A 19,129-nucleotide genomic window follows, 5' to 3' on the forward strand; every position below is an offset into this window, starting at 1 on the left:
TCGTGCTAGTGCCACATAAAAAGCACCCACCCAGTAAAGTAGTTAGCGCCAGCAAGTGCATTCAGCTGTATAAACCAAACTCCAAAGTGGACTTTGGAGTTTGGTGCAAACCTCTGCCTTGTTAGCCCCTGTCAAACCGTCCAACCCATTCCACATAAAAGATGGACATTAAGTGCTGCTGCAGCTGCTGATGATACGTGTGTATGTATATCTATATATGCGCACGTGAGTGTGTGTGTACAAATACACACACGCACTTCGACGTACAAATGGAGGAAAGAGTGCTCAGTACGCTGGCAAAATGCATTCTTCCATCAAAGCTGTTGATTCATTCTGTACTCAGACTTTGAAGGTTTGAGTCCTCCTTTAGGTTACAAAATGGAGCTTTTCAAGGACTGCCCATATTGACACCGTATAGCAACAGGTACCAGCTCCGAATGAATACCCCACCACACACACACACACACACACGCAAGCATTTACACATACCGTTTCTGTATTGCAGTCGCACTGATGATTTCTGTAAGAAACAGCTGCCAAAATTTTCCTCAGTAAACTTTTCATAGTCTTTCAAAATAAGGAACCCTCGTTTTAAATTATCTCTCAAGACAATATATATTCTCTCGTAAGGACAGGATGTCCCTAGCTTTTTGTGAACTGATAAGACGAATAAGGAAGCCTTACTTCCAACGACTGCTAGAGACTTCTTAATCATTGCATATCCAGGATGCTGGATCTGTGAAATACTTCTAATCAGCTGCTTCAGTATCGTACAATCTGCTGAAGTATGAATCCAGGGCTTTTCAACGACGATAACACAAAACTACATCAACAAATGTGTTGACAGCTTTACTCGTTGACGAATTCAGAAGTCTTCTTATTACAAGTCGGATGTTAAAAGTTGAAAAGGAAGAAAGAAAAACCACAAAAAAAAAAAAAAAAACGAGTTACTAAACAACACCCCGCCCCTACTTAGATGGTCTTGTGACTCAAAAATATAAATTTACAACAAAACGAATAAATAAGGCAGCCTTTTTTTTTTTACGGATTCGCAGGCGAGAACAGGAAAACAAGTGCAGCGAGCAAATCAAATTTGAAGTCAATTATAATTATGAAATGTTACTTTTTACGTAAATATTTATGCAGAAAACCATTTAGGCGCACTTTGCCAACATGAGGTGTGTGTGTGTGTATGATAAAGAGAGAGAGAGAGAGAGAGAAAGGGGGAAGTGTATATGGTAGCATGCTCCACGGTATTTCCGATGGATAAGGCTCTCCTTGGGAGTATTATGTGTTATCGCTCGTTCACTGACCACCTCCATAAAATACGAAAATACAACTCGAACCGACGAGCGAACAATCGACTCCTATGTGGTCGTTAGACCTGCTAGAAGTTATAGCCAAATCTCCTTCAGATCGCACCCTACAATATCGGCTTGACTCGCTTTTGGCCATAGTTCTGCTCGATCAGGGCCAACCTGAGGTTAGCAGCAAAAATGCAAATGTTTATCGAGTCAACAGAAAGGGCCTCTCTATGCGGCCGCTCAAGTTGCAAAGAGTATAGCATTCAACTCTCCATCGAAGTACATCCTGCCAAATATCTTTAAAAAGCTAAAAATACATTGGATAATATCAGCTTGAATACTCGATATATAGACCAGCGAAAACCCAACAAACAAAATAACACACACACATATATATATACAGACAGAGGCAAGAGAGAGCCAAAAGTCTGGAGAGGATTGAAGAATCAAGTCTTCATGTTTAACGCGCGCACACACACACACGGTTTTTATTTGAAGCTGTATCGACAAATGACGATTCCGAGTTCCGAATTGACAACCACAAAACAACAACAATTGATGACCGAAGCTTTGAGCGAGGGTAAGTTTAGAAAAAGACGGTCCGAAAGACGAGATTTCTAACAGAATTAATTCTTGTGAACATCTCTCAGCTGTTTCGCTTTCTCTCGGGAGAACTTCCTTATCACGCGCGCGCGCGCGCACACTCACACGTACGCACTCCTACATACATACACACACACTCACACAGAGAGAGAGGCACGTGCATATTTTCCCAGTTATTTATACGCCGTGAAAAGACACCTTTGTCAACATTGAAATTTAATTAGAATTTCGTACTTGGAAAAATATTTAAATGAAAGCAAGCTCGTACGCATATAAATGCACACATTCACACACATACGCAATTATATATATATATATATATATATATATATATATATATATATATATGTATTTATATATATATATGTGTGTGTGTGTGTGCATACATATATAGGCAATATGTGTGTGTGTGTGTGAGAGAGAGAGAGAGTTTAAATTTCAATTACAAAATGTTAACTTTGTAAGAATTGAAAACGAAAATAGCACACACACACACACATACATACACGTACACAGCGCAACAGGAGAATTGCGTGTGTATATGTATTTCACAGTTCCCTTTATTTGAAATTATGTGCCTGTATATTTGAATTAAATTATAATATTAGTACGAATAGGTTTCTAGCCACCCAAACGGTTGTGTATGTGTGTGTGTGTGTGTGTGTGTTTTTGCTGTTTATAGACGTTGACAAATTGCCCTTCTTTAGCGGTTTTTGTTGCCATTTGTTGTTGTTGTTGTTGTTGTATGCATTTGAGGCGAACAATTTGATATCAGTGGATAACGTCATCGCTATATATGAAGGGAAATACCACTCTTTAAATATTCACAGTGATTAGCATGTAGTTTTAGGCGCAGGCCATATCATTACCACCTCCCTCATCATCACCATCATCATTATCATCATCCTAATAACAATATGAAAGAATAAGAATTATTACTATTATTATTATTATTATTATTTCAATAGACTGGGCTGAATATACAAGATATCACATACGGACAGAAAATTTTAGGATTAAAAAAAAACGCATCATCAAGACGAATTCTATTTTGTTTTGTTTTTAATTTATTGAAATTAATTAAAGAAGCTATTTATATTTATATTTACTTCTATCTCGTTTTTTCTTTCTCTTTTTCCGAAAACTACAGATTAAAAAAAAAAAGAAAAAAAGCATCAAAAAACCCAAGGAATGGTAACTCATCTCTATGACGTAATGCAGAATATTTCTTGCCCCCCCCTCTTCCTCCCCCTCCCCCTCCCCCTCGTTTCTTCCTCTGACCATAGAGTGAGAGAGACACTGGGAGGCTGGATTTCTACTGGAAAAGCCGAACGCACGTGACAACGCACATGTTTCCATCAGCGGCAATAAATCCAAACTAGAACCAATCTAGACGCCCTCTGATTGGCCGACACCTGACTCCTTGCTAATTAGGCTTACCTACTGCAGCCACCATGCGCTCGGGCACATGTTCTGCGATTCTTCTTTACCTTGATTTTCTTTCATCTTAATGATGTGTGTGAGTGAATGTGCATCTCTCTCTATTTCTCCCTCTCAGGTATATGTGTGTGTGTGTGTGTGTGCATGTGTTAGTGTGTGCGTATGCAAGCTTAATTTAAAAAATTTTCTTTTTAATATTTCAATAACACGATGCCTTTCTCTCTCTCCTTCTCTCTATCTCTGTCTCTTATACACACACACATAATGTATATACACATACAACGACAATTATACACACTTGTTTGTGTATACACAAATATATTCAATCACACCCATATATAACTACATATGTGTGTAATATAATATGTGCATGTATACACATACACACATACACACGTGTGTGAGCGAGTAGAATTGTCACCAAACATCTCCCACTCGTTTTATCATCACACTTCTGTCAATTTTTGGAAGAATAGGACTGACACATCTGAACACACACACACCTACTATATACTACTACAATCTATCTTAGTAACAACTATTCATACATCCTCCCCCTCTTGTCTGCTCTCTGCTTCTCTCTTCTCTCTCCTTTCTGCCTGTTCTATGGTACCGATGCATCGACATATATGGATATAATAGACCTGGCATTGGATTAAAATCTCGGAAGAACATATGAATACGAACCACTTCTTGAATAAATAAATAGCTAGCTCTAGTTTACAACCCAGACAACCTGTAGATCTCAACATATAATTTTTTTCTCGTTTTGTCTCCCCGATGGCTAGAATGGTCCATATTTTTGTCCTTCATAAATTCAGCAACTTATCCTCTCAATTTTAACAGGTCTTGTAGAAAGGCATAAACATCACACATTCTCATCTCCCCACTTTGGAAAATAAATCTGAAAAACTGAGGCAACGTAGTGATTTGTGTATTTTTAAAGTTTGTAATCTTCAAGAAATAACTTCTTGGCAAGATGGGGGTCTATCAAGATGTTTTGGGGTCTTGTTTGAAGCCATTTTCATTTTACTAATTCTATTAATAATGTCCTTGAGAAATATATGAATGTCACAACTTAGCTTTTCTTAAACCCTGTGTGTGTCTGTGTGTCCATAGCTGCATGGTTAACAAGTTTGCTTCCTAATTATGTGGCTTTTGGTTCAATCTCAGTGTATGACATCTTGGGTAAGTATCTTCTACTATAGTTCCAGGTTGACCAAAGCCTTGTGAATGGAGTCGATAAATGGAAACTGAAGAGGCGTGTCAAATATGTGTGTGTGCGTGTTAGTCTCTTTTCTTGATATTGTGTAAATTGTAGTTGTAAATGAGTATAACCATCATACAAGCAGTGTCTTTCATTTCCAATTTTCTATGTAAACATGTCTGGCTATGGGCATCTATTACCTTACTTGGGAACTGCAGAGCTTGGCAACAGAAAGTGCATCTGGTTATAGAAAATCTGCCTCAGTTTATTGTTTAATTCATACAAACATGGAAAAGTGGATATTAAAATGATGAATGATTCTCTCTCTCTCTGCACCTCCTACAGATCAGATTTCTCTTTCTCTTCTTCTACTAAATGTGGATTGTCATGCAAACTCTCTACAAGAACCTGCTCTGCCCCACTGTAGTTTTAATCCCTCATCCCCGAGTATGAAGCTGACCCTCTCACCTCCCCTGGGAGTCTTAGTTCTGTGAGTTGCATGGCAACCTCAATAGTACTGCTGGCATGTAAAACGGTTGGCATTAGAAAGGGCATCTGGCTGTAGAAACCACGCTAAAGTAGACAGAAGCATGATGCAGTCCCTGGGCACATTGGATCCTGACAAACCATCTGATTCATGCAAACATGGAGCATGAACATTAAATGATGGTGGTGATGACGACCAAGGGTGTGGGGCACCACACCAATCCAACTGTTCAGATTGCGATGCAATATTTAAGCGAAGCCACAGAACACAAGGAGAATAATGATGGGTTATATTAACAATCAGTAAATACAAACAATTCATTAAACGAGGCTAAATTAGTTTAGTGTAATGAGATGCTAACGAGATCAGATGTGTTGTTCTTTGTGAATCGTTTGTATTTCACTTGTTCAATTCATAGGACTTTTTGGGAAATTCAACCTAATTCTTAGATGTTTATCAGATGGACACCAAGGCATTCAGCCATTGTGTTTAGCTGCTGACCAACTGGACATATTGTGTTTAAACATTGAATAGATACATGCAAAGCAGAGGTGTTGTTTAGATGACACAGTACTTTGATGTTTCAGTATTTAGAAGTTGATTGATCAGGTACAATATTTTAGGTGTTAAGTAGATCGAAGAATCATCCTTGACACTGTACTTAGATGTCGGTTAGGTAGGCACCGTGTTTAGGTGGTGGTTGGTTCGATACAGTGTTTCAGTGTTGTCGGTCCAGTTATCCATTATGTCCATCCAGTTTGGATATTCACTAAACAGATACAATGTTTAAGTGTTGATTATACAGATATCATGTTTAGAGGTTGACTAGATGGACATAATGTTTAAGTGTTTATTGCAAAGATACAGTTTTTGACAAGATAGACACAGTGTTTAAATGTTGATCCAATAGATGTAGCATTTAGATGGTATTTAAACAGACACAACATCAAGAATGTATGATTGGTTTAGACACAGAATTCAGAAAGACAATCCACACAAGTTGAGTAAATTGTTACTGACAGTAGATGGCAACAAAATAAATGTAAATTAGATTTTAAGTCTATCCCAGTAGCTTGTTTCTAATAGGTAGAATTAGTATCTATTATGTTTGTAAAAGTCTATTTTTTCTAATTTCTTAAACACACCGTTTTAACATTGTACAGTATTACAATAGACGGTACTAGTCTTCTTAATTCAATATAACTGTTGACAAGATAAAAATTCCACTTTTATCAAGTGCTAAAAGTGATTGTTATAATTATCCTACAGCAATTATTCCATGTTTTTAGCTGTATTTATTCCATCAATTTCATAACAGAAATATTTAAATGATTCCATTTATGTTAATATAATATCATAACCTGGCATAATTTAATGTAATACAAGAAATCTGGTCAAATGTTGCAAGGATTTGGACCAAAACTGTTAATAGATTCCACACAAAGAATCACAGTCTCATTATTTTTTGTATCTTTTTAAATTTCAGACAAAATTTTGATGCCAATTCCTTCTTCAGAATACAAAAGTATTGGCAGCAGATGACATTTGTTCTGAGATTATGTAAGATCTGTCACCCAATAATCATAGCAATATCAGACTGTGTTATGCAAAGCACTTGACAACGTTAGGTTTGATTTGGTTAGGTTTGGCACCCTACAATGTTGCACTTGGCACTGGGCAGTGTTAGGCCCAAATTCTTTTAGCTTCTTCATAAACTGCATACCATCATCATCATCATCATCGTTTAACGTCCGCTTTCAATGCTAGCATGGGTTGGACAATTTTGACTGAAGGCTGGCGAACCAGATGGCTGCACCAGGCTCCAATCTGATCTGGCAGAGTTTCTACAGCCGGATGCCCTTCCTAACACCAACCACTCCGAGAGTGTAGTGGGATCTTTTTATGTGCCACTGGCACGGGGGCCAGTCAGGTGGTACTGGCAACGACCTCGCTCAAATCTTTTTACACATGCCACCAGCACAGGTGCCAGTAAGGCGACGTTGGTAACGATCACACTCAAATGGTGCCCTTTTACGTGCCACTGGCATGGAAGCCAGTTGGCTGCTCTGGCAACGATCACACTCGGATGGTGCTCTTGGCGCCCTACTAGCACAGGTACAAGTACCAGTAAGGCGATGCTGGTAACGATCATGCTTGAATGGTGCCCTTTAAGTGCCACTGGCACAGAAGCCGGTTAGCCGCTCTGTCAATGATCACGCTCAGAAAGTCCCATGTGCTTGAAGTAGGGATCAAATCTCCTTCAACTTACGAGACCAAAGTAGCGAAAAGAAGAGAAAATAGGTTAAGAAGATCTCTTTAGAACCACAAGGGTTTCAGGTTCAGTTCCACTGTGCGACACTTTGGGTAAGTGTCTTCTACTATAGCCCTGGGCCAACTAATGCTTTGTGAGTAAATTTGGTAGAAGGAAACTGTGTGGAAACCTTATGTATATATAATTCATTTTACACTAATAAACAACTACTCGAAATTGGTGTTAGAGCAGCCACATAAGTAGAGTCAAGTCCAGTTTGCATTAGGATTGAGTTGTAATTATGGTAATAAAGAAGTCAAACCAAATCATGATATTTTGAAATTAATTTCAAAATATCATGATTTGGCTTAACTTCATTGTTACAACTCCTCTCTCTCTCACTATATATATATGTGTGTGTGTGTGTGTGTGTTGGTCTATGTCTCTACAATATTTTTCTACTGAATAAGGTGACCACCACCCTTGAGGATTAATCCTTGCTCTTGCTGGTATAATCCCCATTTTCCTTTCTATATTGTAAACTTTAAAATTTTTTCTTTAATTTGCATTTCAAAATAATTTAAAGTTTTTCTTAATCCACACAAAACATGTAACCCTGTTGTCCTGAAAATAAAAAAGACACATTAGATAATGAGGTTCTAGATACCAAAGACAGGGTGGTCATGGAGTGAATGCCTTTGATCAAGCACAGGTGTGGTAAGAAGCTTGCTTCCCAACCACATGGTTCTGGGTTCAGTCCCACTGCATGGCACCTTGGGCAAGTGTCCTTTACTATAGTCTCAAGCTGACCAAAGCCTTGTCAGTGGGTTTGGCACATGGAAACCAAAATAAGCCGTTGTATATGCATATATGTGTGTGTGACTTTGTGTCTCTGTCTGTCCCCCACTACCACTTGACAACCGGTGTTGGTGTGTTTACATCCCCATTACTTAGCAGTTTGGCAAAAGAAACTGATAGAATAAGTACTAGGTTTAACAGTTAAGTACTGTGGTCAATTCATTTAACTAAAACCCTTCAAAGTGGTGCCCCAGCATGGCCATAGTCTAATGACTGAGCAAGAAAAAGATTAAAAATAAGTTGGTTCACTTAGGATTGACCTGGAGCAACAACAGTTTGAATTTCTTCACACAAAGTGTGAAACATTTGTAGAGTTTTACTTTGTATGCATGAAAAGATTCAAGCGAGGTCATTGCCAGTACCCCCTGACTGGCTCCTGTACCGGTGGCACGTAAAAAAGCACCCACTACACTCTCGGAGTGGTTGGCGTTAGGAAGGGCATCCAGCTGTAGAAACTCTGTCAAATCAAGATCGGAGCCCAGTGCAGCCATCTGGTTCACCAGCCCTCAGTCAAAATCGTCCAACCCATGCTAGCATGGAAAGCAGACGTTTAACGATGATGATGGTAATGATATTCCCTTGTGTGTTTTCCTTCTAATGTTTTTATGTCTACCGAGCGTGATCGTTAACAATATCACCTAACTGGCACCTGTGCCGGTGGCATGTGTAAAAAGATTCGAGCGCGGTCATTGCCAGTACCGCTTGACCGGCCCCGTGCCAGTGGCACATAAAAAGCAGCCACTACACTCAAAGTCGTCCAACCCATGCTAGCATGGAAAGCGGACGTTAAACGACGACGACGACGACGACGACGACGACGACGACGACGACGACGACGATGGTGTGTGTGTGTGTGTGTGTGTGTGTGTGTGTGTGTGTGTAGGAGAGAAATGAAACTGCAGTTGAGGAATTGGTAAACCTAAATGAAATTCTTAAGATTCATGTAAGGATTAAATATTCATTTCAAAAATTGGCTGACTTTCAAGGAAAGTTAACTGTGATTCATCAGCATCCTATCCAGGGGTGGTAGATTCACCTCTCAGCTTCTTAATTCTCGAGAAACTGGAGCTGAGAAAATGTTTCATGGATCGTTATGATTCGTCAACGGATTAACAATTAATTTTAACATTGGCTTACTCCAAACATTTAGCAATCAATAGTCTTATTTAGTTTTAACGAAATGTTACGTTAACATCAGTTACTTATAATGATAGTGGTGGTGGTGGTGGTGGTTGTGGTGGTGGTGATTATGATGAAGAGATCAGTGGGGGAGCAGGCTGGGGAGTAACAATATATTTGGGAAAGGTGGCAGACAGTAATTGCCAAGCAATATTTTACACACCCAAACCAAACTCCTTCCCAATCAACAGTGCTAGATACAGCAGTAAATAAGTACAGGTATACACCCCACCTTTCGTTAGCTTTCATTTAGAGAGATGTGTAAAGGTCATATGCTTCTAAAGCTTTACTTCATTGCTTTATTATTAGTAGTATTATTATGACTGTTTATTTCTGTTAATTTTATTTCATGGCCAGATTAACACTGCAGGTTGATTTACAGGTGGCATTCAGTTGCAATAATATGCTTAGCTGGTAAATTTAATCCATCACCCAGTTTAACACCACCATCTGGTTCTTGGGTACCTTCACTGATGCACATTCTGCTGCAAGTATTTGGGCCACCAGGTCCGTGGTTCCTAGCTCCAGACCTATCGTCCAGTCAGGGGACAACTTCCTCCTTTTCTCCCACCTATCATGGAAGTCCTGAAAAAAGGTCATGGCAGCTCCCCTTAACCTATTCAAAGCCCTTAAAAACACCAGTAACACTTTAGTTAATATATTTCTGTTGAGATACTCTGCTGTTATTTGACTTAATTTTGAAAATAACAAAGAATTTAGTAAAATAACTTTGTCATTAATTAATTAATTAATTAATGTGGTGTCATTAATTAATGTGGTGTTAGTGACAAAAATTGATAAGGAATTATTCTGGTGGAAGGTTTTAATTTGGAACTTTTTAAAGCAGGACCAAGGCTAGTCTCGGGGCAGATTGGGGTCAAAACGGTTGAATTAAATTAGGGAACTTAAATTAATCTATGAAAAAAGATCCTGTTCAGGGTCATGACACACTGGACAACAGACATTGCAATAATTTGTTGTTGTTGTTGTATTTATTTTGGTCAGTCTGGAACTGAAATTCCACAGGGTAGGATAGGGTAGTAGGGTATTAAGAGCACCATCCGAGCATGATCGTTGCCAGAGCGGCTATCTGGCCTCCGTGCCGGTGGCACGTAAAAGACACCATTCAAGCATGATCGCTACCAGCATCGCCTTACTGGCACCTGTGCTGGTGGCATGTGTAAAAGATTCGAGCGAGGTCACTGCCACTATCGCCTGATTGGCCCCATGCCGGTGGCATGTAAAAGCACCCACTACACTCTCGGAGTGGTTGGCGTTAGGAAGGGCATCCAGCTGTAGAAACTCTGCCAGATCAAGATTGAAGCCTGGTGCAGCCATCTGGTTTGCCAGCCCTCAGTCATTCGTCCAACCCATGCTAGCATGGAAAGCGGACGTTAAACGATGATGATGATGATGATGATGATGTTCATATGACCATTCCTGACATTGAGGGAAGAGTTTAAAAGGAGGGGAGTGGGAGAGTCGCTAATTGATGCTGGATTACTGTCAGCCAGCTTTATTCTTCTCATTGAGACTTAATTAAAAGAAACAATATATTTATCTTTTACTTGTTTCAGTCATTGAACTGTGGCCATGCTGGAGCACTACTTTGAAAGGTTGTAGTTAAACAGATCAATTCAAGTATTAATTTTTTTTATATCTGGTACTTATTCTATCTGCTTCTTTTGCTGAACTACTAAGTTATGTGGACATAAACAAACCAACACCAGTTGTCAGGTGTGGGTGGTGTAAACACGAACACAAAAATACTCACACACGGCGAGCTGGCAGAACCGTTAGCACGCCGGGTGAAATGCGTAGCCGTATTTCATCTGCTGCTACGTTCTGAGTTCAAATTCCGCCGAGGTCGATTTTTGCCTTTCATCCTTTCGGGGTCGATTTAATAAGTACCAGTTACGCACAGGGGTCGATATAATCGACTTAATCCGTTTGTCTGTCCTTGTTTGTCCCCTCTGTGTGTAGCCCCTTGTGGGCAGTAAAGAAATGAATACTCACACATGATGGGCTTCCACACAGTTTCCATTTACCAAATTTACTCACAAGGCATTGGTCAGCTCAGCACTATAGTAAAAGATATTTGCCCTAGGTGCTGTGCAGTAGGACTGAACCCAAACCCTTGTGGTTGAAAAGTAAACTTCTTAACCACACAGCCATGCTTGTGCATTTTTTTTATTGCTTAATCAGAAGAGAAGGCAAAGCCATCGACCCTTTCCAGGGCCATGAAGACTAGGGGAAAGAAGAGAGGAATCTTCAGACTGGACGCCTAACCCGAACACTTGCAACAGAATGGACTCTTTTGCCAAGGGCACCAAAAATGGTGAGGTTAAACAGATTAAGTCTTCTACTCAAGGAGTAGGTCATGGTGGGATTCAAAATCAAAAAGTAAGAGGCTACAACAGAGCAAATACTGCCTGCTCTTTCATCTGATATTCTAAGAATTTCATCAATCGGCCATTCTTCTTTATCGGTTCCTTATTCATTGATTGCAGAAGGATGAAGAGCAAAGTTGACCATGGAAGGATTTGAACTCATACTTCAAGAAGACAGAATAAATACTACAAGACCTTTCATCTATTGCACCCTTGTCCCCTGTAACTATGATGGTAAGTCATCATCATCATCATCATTTAATGTCCGTTTTCCACGCTAGCATGGGTTGGATGGTTTGACCAGGGTCTGGGAAGCCAGGAGGCTGCACCAGTCTCCAGTCTGATCTTGCAGTGTTTCTACAGCTGGATGCCCTTCCTAACGCCAACCATTCCGTGAGTGTAGTGGGTGTTTTTTACGTGCTGGCACAGAATGAAATACAGGAGCTGAAAGAGCTTAGACCAAAAGTTAGGTTCAGTTACTGACAGAAACAGATTTACTGCATTTGTTCTGATAACAGCATTAAAGTAATCAGGAGTAATTGATGAGGGCTGGCATCAGCAGTGATCATCATCATCGTTTAACGTCTGTTTTCCATGGGTTGGACGGTTCGACCGTGGTCTGGGAAGCCAGGAGGCTGCACCAGGCTCCAGTCTGATCTGGCAGTGTTTCTACAGCTGGATGCCCTTCCTAACGCCAACCACTGCGTGAGTGTAGTGGGTGCTTTTTACGTGCAACCGGCACAGATGCCAGGGGGGCTGGCAATGGCCACGATCAGTTGGTGGTTTTTACATGCCACCGACATGGAAGCCAGTCAAGGTGGCGCTGGCATTGGCCATGTACGGATGGTGCTTTTTACGTGCCACCGGCACAGGTGCCAGGGTAGGCTGGCAACGGCTGGTAATATTAATTCCAAGAGAGGGTGGTGAGCTGGCAAAATTGTCACTGTGCCAGAAAAGATGTAACTGACTTAACCCCTCTCCCAGAATTGCTGGCCTTGTGCCAAAATTGGAAACCAATATTAACTCCAAGAAAGCGTGTGCTTGGGGTCCCTAAGTGTGTTTGCTGTGAGGAATGGAAAAAGCTGATGCATCAGGCTTAACAACTTTCAACTTTCCCCAAAGATTACAACAACTACATCTGGTGAAATTCAACAAAATTTGTGTGGTTAAGAGATTTGATTCCCAACCACATGGTTTTGGTTTCAATCCCACTGTGGGGCACTTTGAGAATGTGTCTTGTACCATAGGCTTAGGCTAATCTAAAGTTTTGGGAATGAACTTAGCAGATAGAAACTGAAAAGAAGTCCATTGCACACTCACACATACACACGGATGGGTGTGTCCATTGTGTTGACATCATGTGATGGCCATCAAAGAGCATCACTATCATAGAAGCGATGCCATTCATTTCCAATTTTCTCTGAAAAGCATGTTTTGCCACGGAGAAATTTTACTTTGCTTAGAAACAGGTGACAGTTGGTAACAAGAAGGGAGTCCAGACAGAAAAATCTCCCTCAACACAATCCATCTGACTCATACAGTCATGGCAAAGGGGACATTAAACTGATGTTGATGATGATGAACTTCTGCATATTTTCCGTCAATCAAATGTTGTTGAGAAGACACGAGTGAATCGAAGGCTTCAATAGAAGTAACTTGCTCAAGGGGTCATACAGTGAGATTGAACCTGAAAGTGCAGCCACCCTTGCACCTCTCAAGACCTGTTTATATATTTAGAAGAAGAGCCTTGCTTGACATGTCACCTCTTCCTTATGAAATTTAGCCACATACCACAGTCTATCTGACAATTAGTTGATTAGTAATGTAATAAATATGTCAACATGATGTAACGATTAAAAAAAAATATATATTTATACATATCTTTGGGTTTCTAAAACCGTCACACTGTCAGCAACTGATAACTGTTTCTATATCAATTACCTGTCTATAGTGACCACATATTTACCTCAAAGCTATAATTTCAACAAATGGATTGGATTTCCTTTTAGAAAATAATTCAGCAATCGTTAAACTCTGCTGATATAATCAGCACACACATCAGGGACAAAGTTCCCTTTTTTTTTAACTCATCAACACTTTTTAACCATTTCGCTACACATTCATTGTCCATCTCACCCTCTCTCTCCCACCATCTAAATGTCTGTCTGTCTATCTACCTCCCTCCTTCCTTACCTATCTCTACCTTCTCTTTCTGTTAGCCTGTCTGTCTGTCTGTCTTTCTCTCTTCTTCCACCCCTCTTAGATTATTGTGTCCCACCCCCACCCCATTTAATCTAATTTGATCAATGGCTATACAACAACAACAGCAACAACATATACCATCACCCCCAGAACGCAGCTGGTTCTTTATTTTATTGATTCCAAAAGGATGAAAGGTGCAATTGACCTCAGTGGTCCCTAACCCTATCACTCCAAGTCTGTCCAGATATCAGAATTTCTTACATTAAAAACCCTTTCCCCTCTCCTTCCTCTCCACAATGTCTCCCTAACATAACTACATGTTCACCTTTTGACAAAGGTTCAAACTGAACCTAAACTTGATCCCTTACATCCACGAACAGACATTTTAGGCCTTGAAGATATTTCTTTCTCTTTTATTTCTTAAAAGATTGTATTATTGTGATAATCAAAAATGCAGAGAGCTGGCAGAATTGTTAGAATGTTGGGAAAAAATACATTGTGGGATTTGTTGTGGCTCTTTACATCCTGAGTTCAAACACCACTGAGGTCAACTGCACCTTTCATCTTTTGGAATCAATAAAATAAAGAACTAGAACCAGCTGCGTTCTGGGGGTTATGGTATCGATTAACCCTCTCACAAAATTGCTGGCCTTGTGCTGGAATCAGAAACAACAATTAAGATAATAAATAAAATAAACAATTAAAAAATAATAAATGAAGTGAAACAGTTTTTGTGTGTTTTGGGATGGTTAAAACAGTTTTTTCCACAATGTAATCGTTTCAGCTTTTGTTTCAGTCTCAGATAAGTTGTACTCTTGTCAAACAAGTACAACTGTGAAACTTTAGCTATGTTGATCTCTCCTTATCTAGATGAACCTGGGAGAGATACGACCACTTCCCTTCCTCCTCAGAACAATGAACAGAAACAATGGTTGTGTGCAGAGAGCTAACAACCCCAACAGGGATCAGGACCAGTTCTTAAACTTAGGGAAATCTTCAAAGTTCTGACCAAACAAATACCGGTTCATCTAATATTGCTAATTTTATCCAAGAAGTTCCACTAGAATGTCCTTAAAAAAAATGTGCTCTTTGTCCAAAACCAATGAAGCTGCTCTCACGAGCTTTGTAGTATTCCATTTTTTTGATGCTTCTGAATAAGGAGGCAGCGTGCTGGTGGTGAAATCTCTGCCCAATCCATCCAATATTTAGTTTTAGGTTAGTGTTTTGATTTCCATCCATAGATTTGACTTTTGAGTCACAAATTATACTCTTGAGCATGTGCTAAGCTTCCTGCATGAACATCCAGCCTCAATGGTACGACTGGGTATTTCTCATTGTGGTCAATTATTTCACAGTGATGTATTATCCTATCCTTTTTTACCTACTCACTGTAGTGGACTATACAGTACTCATGGTCAGTAGGTGCCACAGGATAGTGCAGAATGAGAGAATTGGGTATGGCTGTTTGGACATTGGTGATTTGGTGTGGCTGTTTTGGTAACAGTATGTTTTGGCAGTGGTGGCAAACACACACACACACACATACGTATGCACACACGTGTGTGCAGAGATATATACATACAGATAAAGAGAGTGAGGAAGAGAGAGAGAGAGAGAGAGGTGAGAGAGAGAGAGAGAAAGAGAGAGATTAAAACCTCTGCTTCTCAGTGTTGAATAAGCAGTCCCAAATGGGTTCCACAAGAACTGCCGTGCCAAAACATCTCCAACCCCTACTTATCCATTGTCATTGGTTCTTCCAGTCTTTGGTACTTGCTTACCGCACTCAGTGTTGATGATAATGGCACTGACCAATTTCTCTGTTGGCAATCCACTACTCTACCAATCCAGGACAGTTCCAGTCTCAAAGTAACCAACGACAGTAAGAATCCTTAGGTTGTAGCCGTAAATACTGATTGGAACCATGACATAATTACATTATGATGTCTTTCGGGGGTGGGGGGGAATATTAATTATTTTCTGATGAAGTTTTGTGTGTGTATTAATGTAGAGGTGGCTGCATCTAAATATGATCTACAAACACACAGACATACATAAATCAGATAAACAGCTGTAGTGGGAATCATTCCTTACAGGTTAATCCTTGACCTATGGATTATAGATTGGTCTGATGAAAATTTAGTTTGAAAATATTGTACTTACTCATATATAAGTCACACTCCTAGTTTGCTGTTAAATCTGGGTACATTTTTTTCTCCTTATATAACACACATGCACACCAGTACACACACACACACAGACACATGCGCACATTTACATGTACACATACACATGGACACACATTCACACAAATGCATTTGCATGAGGCAACAGGAAGGCCCTTACATGGTCACTTGATGAGTTAGAAATAGCCACTAAATCTTCCTCAAATCACATTCCACTGTTTTAGAAGCGAACATCTCTCTATATATAAACGGCCAAATGTCTGTCTGTGTGTGCGCATATCCTTTATAGAAATCCACAATTTCTCAGTTAGAGGGCTCGCACTTTCTATGGTCATTCAAAACTGTCCAAGGGTGGTCGTGCACATCTTTACATTTCCCCAGTCACCCCGCAAAGCCATTGAAAAATCAATAGAAGTGACTTTTTTGTGAATTTTCTATCCAAAACCCAATCAAAATGTCCGAAACTTGATACGCCAATTGAATGCCAGCTAGATGTAAGTGATTGGTTGGAGACTTGGACAGTACCCGCATGTATGTGCGCACGCACGCAGCTGTATGTGCATGCACTAGCACTATGACCCGGCAACGGTCATAGTGCTAGTATTAGATATTGTTGTTGTATGTTTTATCTAGTTGTGGCAAAAAGATTAGACAATTAAGGTTTGAATGCCTCTGATCAATGTCTGCTAGATTAGGACTGACTTAACACTAAACAACAACAACAGCAACAACAACATCAACAGCAATATGACACACAAATGGACACACACAAACGTATACATCATCATCATTATTGCTTAACGTCTGCTTTCCATGCTAGCATGGGTTGGATGGTTCGACTGGGGTCTGGGAAGCCAGGGGGCTGCACCAGGCTTCAATCTGATCTGGCAGTGTTTCTACAGCTGGATGCCCTTCCTAACGCCAACCACTCCGTGAGTGTAGTGGGTGCTTTTTACGTGCCACCGGCACAGGTACCAAGCGAGGCTGGCAAGCGGCCACAATCGGTTGGTGCTTTTTATGTGCCACCGGCACGGGGGCCAGATAAGGCCATGTTTGGACGGTTCTTTTACGTGCCACTGGCACTGGTATCACAACTACAATTTCCATTGATTTTAGATCGATTTCTGCAGACATATACATATACAGAAATACTCACATAGATATATGTAATGTATTATTTACACTTAACATATCTGTCTGTCTGTCTCTCTCTATCTATCTATCTATACATACAAACACACACACACACACACATATATTTCTTTTCCCTCATTTTTCCTTTGGGCTGAGGCGATGCCAGAGCTTTGCCTTGATGGATTTAATCACACTATTTAACCCCAGTACTTATTTTTCCTCTTTAAACCTGATACTTATTCTATCAGTCATTTTGCTGAACTGCTAAGTTATAGAGACATAAACAAATCAACACCAGTTGTCAAGTGGTGAGTGGGCTGAACACAAACACAAAGTCTCACACACACACAAATATACATACATATATACAACAGGTTTTCACACACTTTCCATTTATCCATTTCACTAATGAAACATTGGTTGACCCAGGAATTACAACCATGTTTCATGGTCTGCTACCACAACAGCTCCTTTATAGGATCCAGTTAGCTCAAGACATCATCAGGAGGAACCACGTCTGGTTTCAGCCCCTTACTCCTCTACCGTTTTGACGTGGCGGGGCCCCCCTTTTCGGAGGTGTCTTCAGCTCTGGTGTTGGGTGCATGTCTTCTTTCTTCTATTCCCTGGTCTCTTCGATGTATCGTCAGCGAGTGTCAGCCGGTGACTGACTGACTTGTCAAATTTTCCCCTTTAAATACCTGCCGCTAGGCTCCAGCAGGCAGCCCCAGCAATTTGTCACGTGACACTGTCTCCCCTTAACTGACTAGTGAAGGCACGTAGTCTTAGCCCGCGCATTCTCTAAACGACCGTCACCTGCCAGTCAGCGAAGCTGATTCAGCGTCAGCTTGTCTCACCTAGTGATGTTATTTCCCGCCAGCATGTTATGACTTTCAAGCCATTTTCAGTCTTCCCGCTTCAGCCATATATAGAAGCTGGCTTTTTCAACCGCCTCCTGCACTCTCCTTATTAGTTTGCGCAGCTCGGGGCTAGAAAAAACAAATCTTCTTTTGAATAGCGTTGTCATTTTCCTTTCAATGAAGCCTCTGGCCCCCACTGCCAGGTGGTAATACTCAACATTCCATCCCTGTTCTCTGCATATAGTAGAAGACATTTACCCAAGTTGCTGAACACCGAACCATGTGGTTGCCAAGTGAACTTCTTAAGCTCACAGCCAAGTCTGCACATATACACACACACACGCACACATACACACACACACACACACACACCACACACACACACACACACACTCACACACACACACACATATCATAATTGTTATTTTTATTTGCTTTGATATTGTCCAGATAACAAACACCTGCTGAACAACAACCAGACATCTAGGACACGCATTGCTGAGTAATGCTATTGTGCAACCTGGCTTCTTCTGGTCCTGTTAGGTTTGGGAAACTAAAAAAGGTGACAAAGATTTTAAGAATGTAGATTACAAGGAGTGATTATGATTACTGTTGAGTGAGAGAAGAGCACATGCCATCAAAGTGACACTGGGGTACAAATATATGAAGCCAAATACACCCATCATGACTACCCGACTGATAAGGGTTACACCAGGCACATGCATCACAACCATATGTGTGCAACACAGGAATCTTTTCTTCAGGTCAAGTAGCCCATCCCACTCAAAAGGTTCCTGTATAAGGTTTGTTTAAGGATGATGAACGAAACACCTATGTTTCCAAAGGTGAATTATTCAAACCCTGAAGAATTTCTCTCAACACATGGTTATGATGCACCCCCATTCTTCCTGCTTGTGATCAGAGATGCACATATCGTCAGCCAGTAAGGGACATGCTCAACTGGTTAAGATCAAACAACTGACAAGCAAATCTGTGGTATTGAGTGGAATATTTGCTGTAGCCCATCTTTTATA

General features: G+C 40.4%; 1 protein-coding gene across 1 annotated transcript in view; it reads left to right on the forward strand.

Moving 5' to 3' along the window:
* The first annotated feature begins 221 nt into the window (after nucleotides 1-221).
* The window catches only part of LOC115219797, a 99,821-nt gene continuing 80,913 nt past the window's right edge, over nucleotides 222-19,129 (forward strand). The window contains exon 1 of the mRNA XM_036509787.1: nucleotides 222-1,884. The gene's annotated coding sequence lies outside the window, so the exon portion shown is untranslated. The remainder of the gene's footprint in view (nucleotides 1,885-19,129) is intronic.

The sequence above is a fragment of the Octopus sinensis genome, linkage group LG15 (genome assembly GCF_006345805.1).
Source record: "Octopus sinensis linkage group LG15, ASM634580v1, whole genome shotgun sequence".
Classification (NCBI taxonomy): domain Eukaryota; kingdom Metazoa; phylum Mollusca; class Cephalopoda; order Octopoda; family Octopodidae; genus Octopus; species Octopus sinensis.